The following is a 7,983-nucleotide window of genomic DNA, read 5'->3' on the forward strand; positions in this document are numbered from 1 at the left end:
ATATATTTAACACATCTCTCGTAAGAGAATTCATTGGACTTAAAAAGTGAATGATACGTCAGACTCTACTATCTGTACTAAGAAATTACACAAAGATCTGCTTGGAGAGTGACTCCACTGTGGCAGTCAACCTTGCCAAGAAAAGTTGCTTTAGGAGTCAGCATTTCTTCTCCCTAGTCAACAGAATTCAAGCCTTACTGAGGAAAGATTGGCTAGTTAACGTGTCTCATACCCTCAAGGAAGGAAACGTTCTGGCAGATTGACTGGCTTCTAGTACCCTGGATCATGTCTGAGAGTTGGAAATTATTTCTAGTCCTCCGTTGTGTGAGGTATCAAACCTTTGTGCTTAAAGCAAAGAATCACACACAGTGTGAAGAGGAAAAACGAAAAGAAGAAGAAAACTATCTGAATTGATATTGTATATTGATATGTTGAAGAGGGATACAAGAGCTGCTATATATATAGCAGTTGGGAAAAGAGAGAAAAATTAAACAACTAAAAATAACAGAAATAACTGTCATTATCTATCATCATTATCTATCATCCCCCCTCAAACTCAGTGGCAGAGGGATGACTCTGAGTTTGTTCCTAAACGAGAGAAAAGTGGCAGCAGAGATGGGCTTGGTGAGAAGGTCAGCAATTTGTTCAGTTCCAGGAATGTGTTGCACAAAGACCTGCTTTTGAATCACCTTATCTCGTACAAAATAAAGATCTAGTTCGAAGTGTTTTGTACGACTATGCAGAACTGGATTTTGTGCTAACATAACAACACTTGCATTATCACAGAAAACCGTGGGAAGGACAGTACATGGAATGCGAAGTTCAGAGAGAAGAGATTGCAACCAAGTTATTTCAGCTAAAGTGGATGCCAAGCTACGAAACTCAGCTTCTGTGCTGGATCGTGACACTGCATGCTGCTTCTTACTTGACCAGGAGATAAGGTTAGAACCAAGATATACACAGAAACCACTGGTGGATTTTCGATCATCTACATCTGACCCCCAATCAGAATCACAAAAAGCAAGTAACCGAGTATCTTTGGACTGATGAAAGAGAAAGCCATGGGTTTTAGTTCCAGCTAGGTACCTAAGAATCCTCTTGACAGCCTTCCAGTGAACTTCAAGAGGTTTATGCATGAATTGGCTCACTTTGTTGACAGCATATGAAAGATCTGGTCGAGTGATAGTGGCATATTGTAATCCACCAACAATAGACCTGTACAAAGTGGGATCTGCGAAGGCAGTGTCACCTTCCAAAGACAATTTTTGACCTGTGAGCATTGGAGTGGGCATGGGTTTGGCAGAAGTCATGTTTGCTTTTGCAAGAAGATCAATAATATATTTAGTTTGGCTAAGGTGAATGGTTGTGGGAGAGGTGTAGACAGCTTCTAACCCAAGAAAATAATGAAGATGTCCTAGGTCTTTGAGGGAAAATATGTTGTTAAGTTGAGATATAAGAGAGGAGATAGCACTTGAGTCATTACCAGTGATCAATATGTCATCAACATATACAAGGATATAGGTTGTGGTGGTGGAAGTAAAACGGGTGAACAATGATGGATCAGATCTGGTACTGTTGAAACCAAACTTGTGTAATGTTAGGTTGAGGGTATTGAACCAAGCACGAGGTGCTTGTTTGAGTCCATAGAGGGCCTTATTTAGCTTGCAGACAACATGAGGATTGGGACTAGGAATTCCATCAGGTTGCTGCATGAAGACATCTTCCTGTAATGTACCACAAAGGAAGGCATTGTTGAAATCAAATTGTCTTATGATCCAGCCGTTTGTGAGGGCAATGGAGAGTATGAGTCGAATGGTAGATGGCTTGATAACAGGGCTAAAAACTTCACTGAAGTCGAAGCCTTCTCTTTGTTGAAAACCTTTAGCCACGAGGCGAGCTTTGTATTTTTGAATTGTTCCATTTGGTTGTCTCTTGATACGAAAGATCCACTTGCAGCCAATTGGTTTGATGTTAGGCGGAGGATTAACAAGGGTCCAGGTACCATTCTTGATGAGAGCCTGAATCTCCTCAGCCATAGCATGCTTCCAGTGAGGGAAGTGTAAAGCTTGAGACACATTCGTAGGTTCTGAATTCCGAATGTCTAATGAAGAGTCATGAAGTGCAGTGGCATATGTCTTGGGTTTATGGATGCCAGACTTGCTGCGGGTTTGCATAGGATGAGAATTGAGAGGAGAAGAACGTTGACTAGAGATGGAAGTAGAGCTGTCAGCTGTTGTAGTGGTGGGAATGGTATGAGATAACTGAGATGCTGAACCTGAAGGAGAACAATTAACCAAAACATCAGTAGCATCTGATAAGATTACAGGTGATGAAGATGGGCAGGATGTAATGGGAACAACAGGTAAATTCGGAGATGAAGTATGCTTAGAGATGCAAGGGATTGTAGGAATAGAATGATGAGGAGATGTACGAGATGTAAGGGTAGTGGAGTTAGAAAACAAAACTGAATAGGGAAAATCAATTTCATCAAAAATAACATCTCGAGAGATATAAATCCTTCCTGTAGGAGAGAGACATTTGTAACCTTTTCGATTGATGGCATATCCTAAGAACAGACATTTGTGAGATCTAAAATCAAGTTTATGTTTGGTGTAAGGTCTAAGTAAAGGAAAGCATGCACAACCAAACACTTTCATAAACTTGTAATCAGGTTTGTTGTGCTGAATTAGTTCAAAAGGTGATTTTAGATTTGTAACAGGAGATGGCAATCGATTTATGATATATGTAGTAGTGGAAAAAGCATCCTCCCAAAAAGATAGAGGGAGTTTGGCATTAGCCAAGAGAGCTAGACCAACTTCAGTGATATGTCTATGAGAGTAAGGACAAGTAAGTCTATGAGTGATGCCATGAGTGAGCAGAAAATTAAGAAAGATATTAGATAAGTATTCCTTACCATTATCAGTTTGAATTGATTTGATTTTTAAACCAGTGAAGGTTTCAATCATAGATTTGTATTGCAAAAAAGCTTGAAAAACTTGAGATTTATTTTGCAAGAGATAAATGCAACTATATCTAGTAAAAACATCCACAAACAAAACATAAAATCTGCATCCAGAGGTGCCAGGCATTGGGGCTGGTCCCCATACATCCGAAAAAATGAGATCAAGAGGAGCAACATAAGTGGTGGTAGAGGGAAAATGTGGTAACTGATGAATTTTGCCCATACAGCAGGCTTCACAAACAGAATGAGTTATAGCAGTTTTATTGTCAAGAATAGGAAAATTACATTGTTGTAGTACAGATGTAACTATTTTGGAGCTAGCATGGCCTAATCGTTTGTGCCATAGATCAAAAGAAACATGTTTAGAATACAAAGCAATAGGGGGTGGAGAAACAGATGGGCTGTTGTTAACTAATACATTTGAAAATTGATAGAGACCATCTTTAAGCTTGCCTTTGAGGACAATGGCCTTAGTTACCTGAGATTTTACAAGACAATAATCAGGAAAAAATTCAAAGTAAACCTTGTTATCTCTAGCAAATTGAGATACACTAATCAAATTTTTGGTTATGGAGGGTACATGAAGAAGATTATCAAGCTTAAACAGAAATGGAGATGCAGGTGAGGTTAAAACAGAATTGCCAACATGATGGATATGCATACCTGTACCATTTCCAATTTGAACTTGCTCAGAGCCATTATACTCAGAGCTGGAAGAAAAATTACCAAGATCATGAGTTAGGTGATGAGTGGTACCAGAATCCGGATACCAAGAGCTGTCAATGAGTGAGGCTGGTCCTGCCATATAAGCTTTGGGGTTGTGGAATGAAGAAGGTGGAGGTGGAGGTTGTTGGGGATTCTGAGCATTCTTTGATGGTGGTTGATAGTTTGAGTCATACCTGTAGAAACATTTAAGAGCAGGATGTCCGAACCTGCCATAGATTTGGCATTGTAAGCGATTCTGATTCCAAGAATTCCAAGGTGAACCTTGTGATCTACCACCTCTGAACCCCGCGGCCACCTCTGCCTCTCCTTCCACCAAAGGATATGCCTTCGTTGCTATTGAACTTGTTTTCAGTGTTATTGAACCTGTTTTCATTGTTGTTGAATCTGTTTCCCTGCTGTACAGTAGCTTGTGTGACATTGGCCTGAACAGGAACTGGATCATTCTTCTTGAACTTTTCAAGTATATCTTCTTGAGCAAGAATAAAAGCTTCCAACTCAATTATGGAAAAGGGTGGGAATCTTGACATTGCAGAGGTGATTAATGGAGTGTATTCTTCACTCAAGCCATCAAGAATGGCTTCTGAATATTCTGCAGCAGTTAATGGGGAACCAACATCACCCAAAGAATCAATAATCTTCTTGATTTGAAGAAGGTAATCGGATGCCGGTCCCTTTTTCTTGATGGTTTTCAACTGGTTTTTCAATTGCTTAACTTTTGCCTGAGTATGTGAAGCAAAGTACACTTTTAGCCTTGTCCAGATTTCATGAGCAAACTTGCATCCTACCATTCTGTTTTTGAAGGATATGTTCATAGAGGAGAGTAGCCAGGACACAAGAAGGTGATCTTGCTGATGCCATGTTGCATAATCTTCTGATTCTTTTTCACGATCTTTATCTTCGTGGGTAGAGAAACGGGAAGGGATCTTTTCTTCACTGAGATGATCCTGCAGGTTGTGGCCATGGATGGAAGCAAGAGCCAATTGCTCCCAAGGAAGAAAGCTATCTTCATCGAGTTTGTCTGCAATTGGGTATGAGAAAGATTTCATAATAAGCTTCACGGATTTTGTATTTTCGGAGCTTGTGGATGATCTTGGTGATGATTGAGGAGATGCCATGGATCGATGCTGGGCTCTGATACCATGTGAGGTATCAGACCTTTGTGCTTAAAGCAAAGAATCACACACAGTGTGAAGAGGAAAAACGAAAAGAAGAAGAAAACTATCTGAATTGATATTGTATATTGATATGTTGAAGAGGGATACAAGAGCTGCTATATATATAGCAGTTGGGAAAAGAGAGAAAAATTAAACAACTAAAAATAACAGAAATAACTGTCATTATCTATCATCATTATCTATCACGTTGGAACGCAGGGACCTGTTATTGAGGGATCAAATGGGGGTCACTATACCCAGAATGGTCTGTATCTAGTGTTTTTGTTTGTGTTTTCTTTCCTTGATTCTCCAAAAAAAATTACACAAAGAAAATGGGGGACAACAATGATCGAACTCGGGATACTAAGGTTCTGATACTATATAAAGAACCAACTCAACCTAAAAGGCTAAAATCTCAAGATATTGAGTGAGTGCATTTTTAATGATTTATATTATTCTTTAATATATTTCTCACATAAGAGCCGCTTGGGCTTGAAGCGTAAATATTATACAGGTCTAATTTAACTTATTTAATTATATTAAAAAGTGAGAGGTGGTGACTCTTGACCTTATGATTACTGAAGTTATGATATTATATTAAAAATCAATTCAATTGAAAATGGTAAGGTAATTACTTTTTTAATATTTTATATACGTCTAACGTACCACTCATTCTTGAGCGCTCTCGATCCAGACCATGTTATCTTATAAGATAAATAGTATCATTTCTTTTACAAGATTCGTTAAAATTATGACGACTTTCCTTGTAGTTGAATTTCTATTAAAATAAGGAATTACAATTAACTTTTTCTTAAAGCTGGAAATGTAACATGTACGTGTGTGGGTTGCGGTCCATTAAGAGGGCAACCATAATCAAAGCTAGCTAGCACTGAATTCAGCTTGAATTTAGTAGAAAGGGTACCGAGTCATATTCCACATCGAAGGAGAGAACTACTGTTTTACAGATAACAAAAAAGTAATTTCTTTTTAAATTTTTCAAAAAATGATTATTTTTTTTTTAAATATAACTTGCACTGCTTAATAGCTTTTTTTTAAAAGATAAATATTTTTGTTTATTAAAGAGCTTTTTTATTTTAAAATAAACTAATCTATGCCCTACTAACCTAATCCAAAGATGCATGTCACTTAAGTGACTGCGGATTTGGAACATAGCCAAAGAGCTTCCTCTTGACATTGGAAAAATATTAAACTGGTAGCTAGGTAGTGAAAATGAAGGGTTCAAGAATCTTACTTTTCATGCAAGTTTTGTTCCAAAAAACAAAAAAGACAGATAGTTAACAGGAGTGTCAATTGGCAAGGAAAGCTAGCCAGATGCAATGCAGGCCTTGAACAGTAAGTAGTCTAATATTTATTCTACGTGGCCAGTACTTTTGAGCCATCAACTTTTGGTAGCTGTAAGGGATAACTGAGGGTCCCACTTAGTAATTGGTTAATGAAATTTCTATATATGGCTTAGTGTATGTACATGCACCTAGGTCTATTATGAGTTATGACTATGAAATGTGTGGCTTTCTATGGTGTTAAATTCATGATTTTTTCTTTTTGTTGAATGATCGTGCAAGACTGCAATTTGGCTTAGTGTCCAAGGAAATCAGTCGGTGACTAGAGATGTACGGCTTAACGGTGCCTATGTTCCAATTATATTAAATCAGGTTGGACTTATTATATATAGTTAAATACAATAATTTTAAGTTTTTAAAAAAATCTATTTATAAAATAAGTCGTAGATTTTCTTTTATATGTTGGGTCTATAAGCTTACAAGTCGATCTATATTATATTAATTATTTTAAATAAAATAAATAAAATAATTATTCTATATGATTTTGAATAATGAAGTAATATTATTTTAATTATTGAATGTCTAATTGGCTTAAACAGACTAATAGAGCAAAATTTTTGTTTTTAAAATATATATCAAGTCAGACCTATAATTTGTGCCTACACAAGACTACAGACCAAGTCATGCCTAAATTATTTTACACTGACCTGACTTATTTAAGCCAAAGCTCAGCTTAGCTCAACCCATTTACATCCCTACCGGTGACTAGAGACTAGAGAGTTTTATGGCAATATAAGTTTTCGTAGGTAATTTATGTTTGTTTTTTCTGAATTTTTTTTTATAAATAAGGTTTATTACAGAGGACAAGTTATTGTACCTATCTCTTGTTGGGTTTGCTCTTTTACTAAAGCCCAAATGGGTTATTAGTATGAGAAGAGCCCAAGGAACCTAGAGCCCAATGAGCTAAGGTTTCTTGGAACCCATATAAATAGTACCTCTTAAGTCATCAGCCTCCAAGGTCTTCTTTGTGAGAAAGAGGCAAGCTCATAATCTAATCAGTGCCCACACACTTCCCCTTCCTCCTCGAGAGATAGTTTGGAAGATCTGCCACAGTCCAGCTTCAAGGAGGTTGTTCGTGCTGCGGCGCTGAGGTGAGCTGTTCGTGAAGAGCACGAGACCTGCGCACCGAGAGGTAATTGTGAAACAAGGATGATTCGGTAAGCATACCAATGTACTAGGTCCTAAACCGCTTCCGCATAAATCTAAGTTTTCCTACAATTGGTATCAGAGCCTTGGCTGTACATTGGTATGTGAATCTAGTTTCACTATTCATGTAATTAGTTTTGCTTCTTGAAATGTGGCACCTAGGGTTCTAGGATTATGGTATGAATCTAGCATGTGTATTTTATAATTCATTTTCATAAAAGTTTAAATTTTAATCGATAAAAATGCTTTAATCCATGGTTAGGGTCTCTCGTGTATTTCTTGATTTGTAACAAGGAGGCTAATCTCATATGATTAGGTTTCCTCCTTGCTGTTTTTGTTTATTTTTGGAATTTCTCTGTATTTTTTCAATATTTTGTAAATGTTCAAGATCGAGAAATCGCGAGGAAGATGCGCAGTCAGCACTGTCGGAGACTTTTCGAGGACTTACCGATCTCGGAATAGGGCGATCTATATATGGTTGGAAAGAGGACAGAAAGACGAACACAACGGTGGGTGGATCACCGCCATCGGAGGTTTCACGCTCCACCACGCGCCTCCACAAGAGGCTGAGAGTGGCCGCCACTCTCCGGCAAAGAATGTGAGAGTGAGGGAGCGTCCGGCCACTTTTTTGGGT

The sequence above is a fragment of the Gastrolobium bilobum genome, unplaced genomic scaffold, assembly GCF_033153095.1.
Source record: "Gastrolobium bilobum isolate Gb01-03AN ecotype WA unplaced genomic scaffold, APGP_CSIRO_Gbil_v1 utg80639, whole genome shotgun sequence".
Taxonomy (NCBI): Eukaryota; Viridiplantae; Streptophyta; class Magnoliopsida; order Fabales; family Fabaceae; genus Gastrolobium; species Gastrolobium bilobum.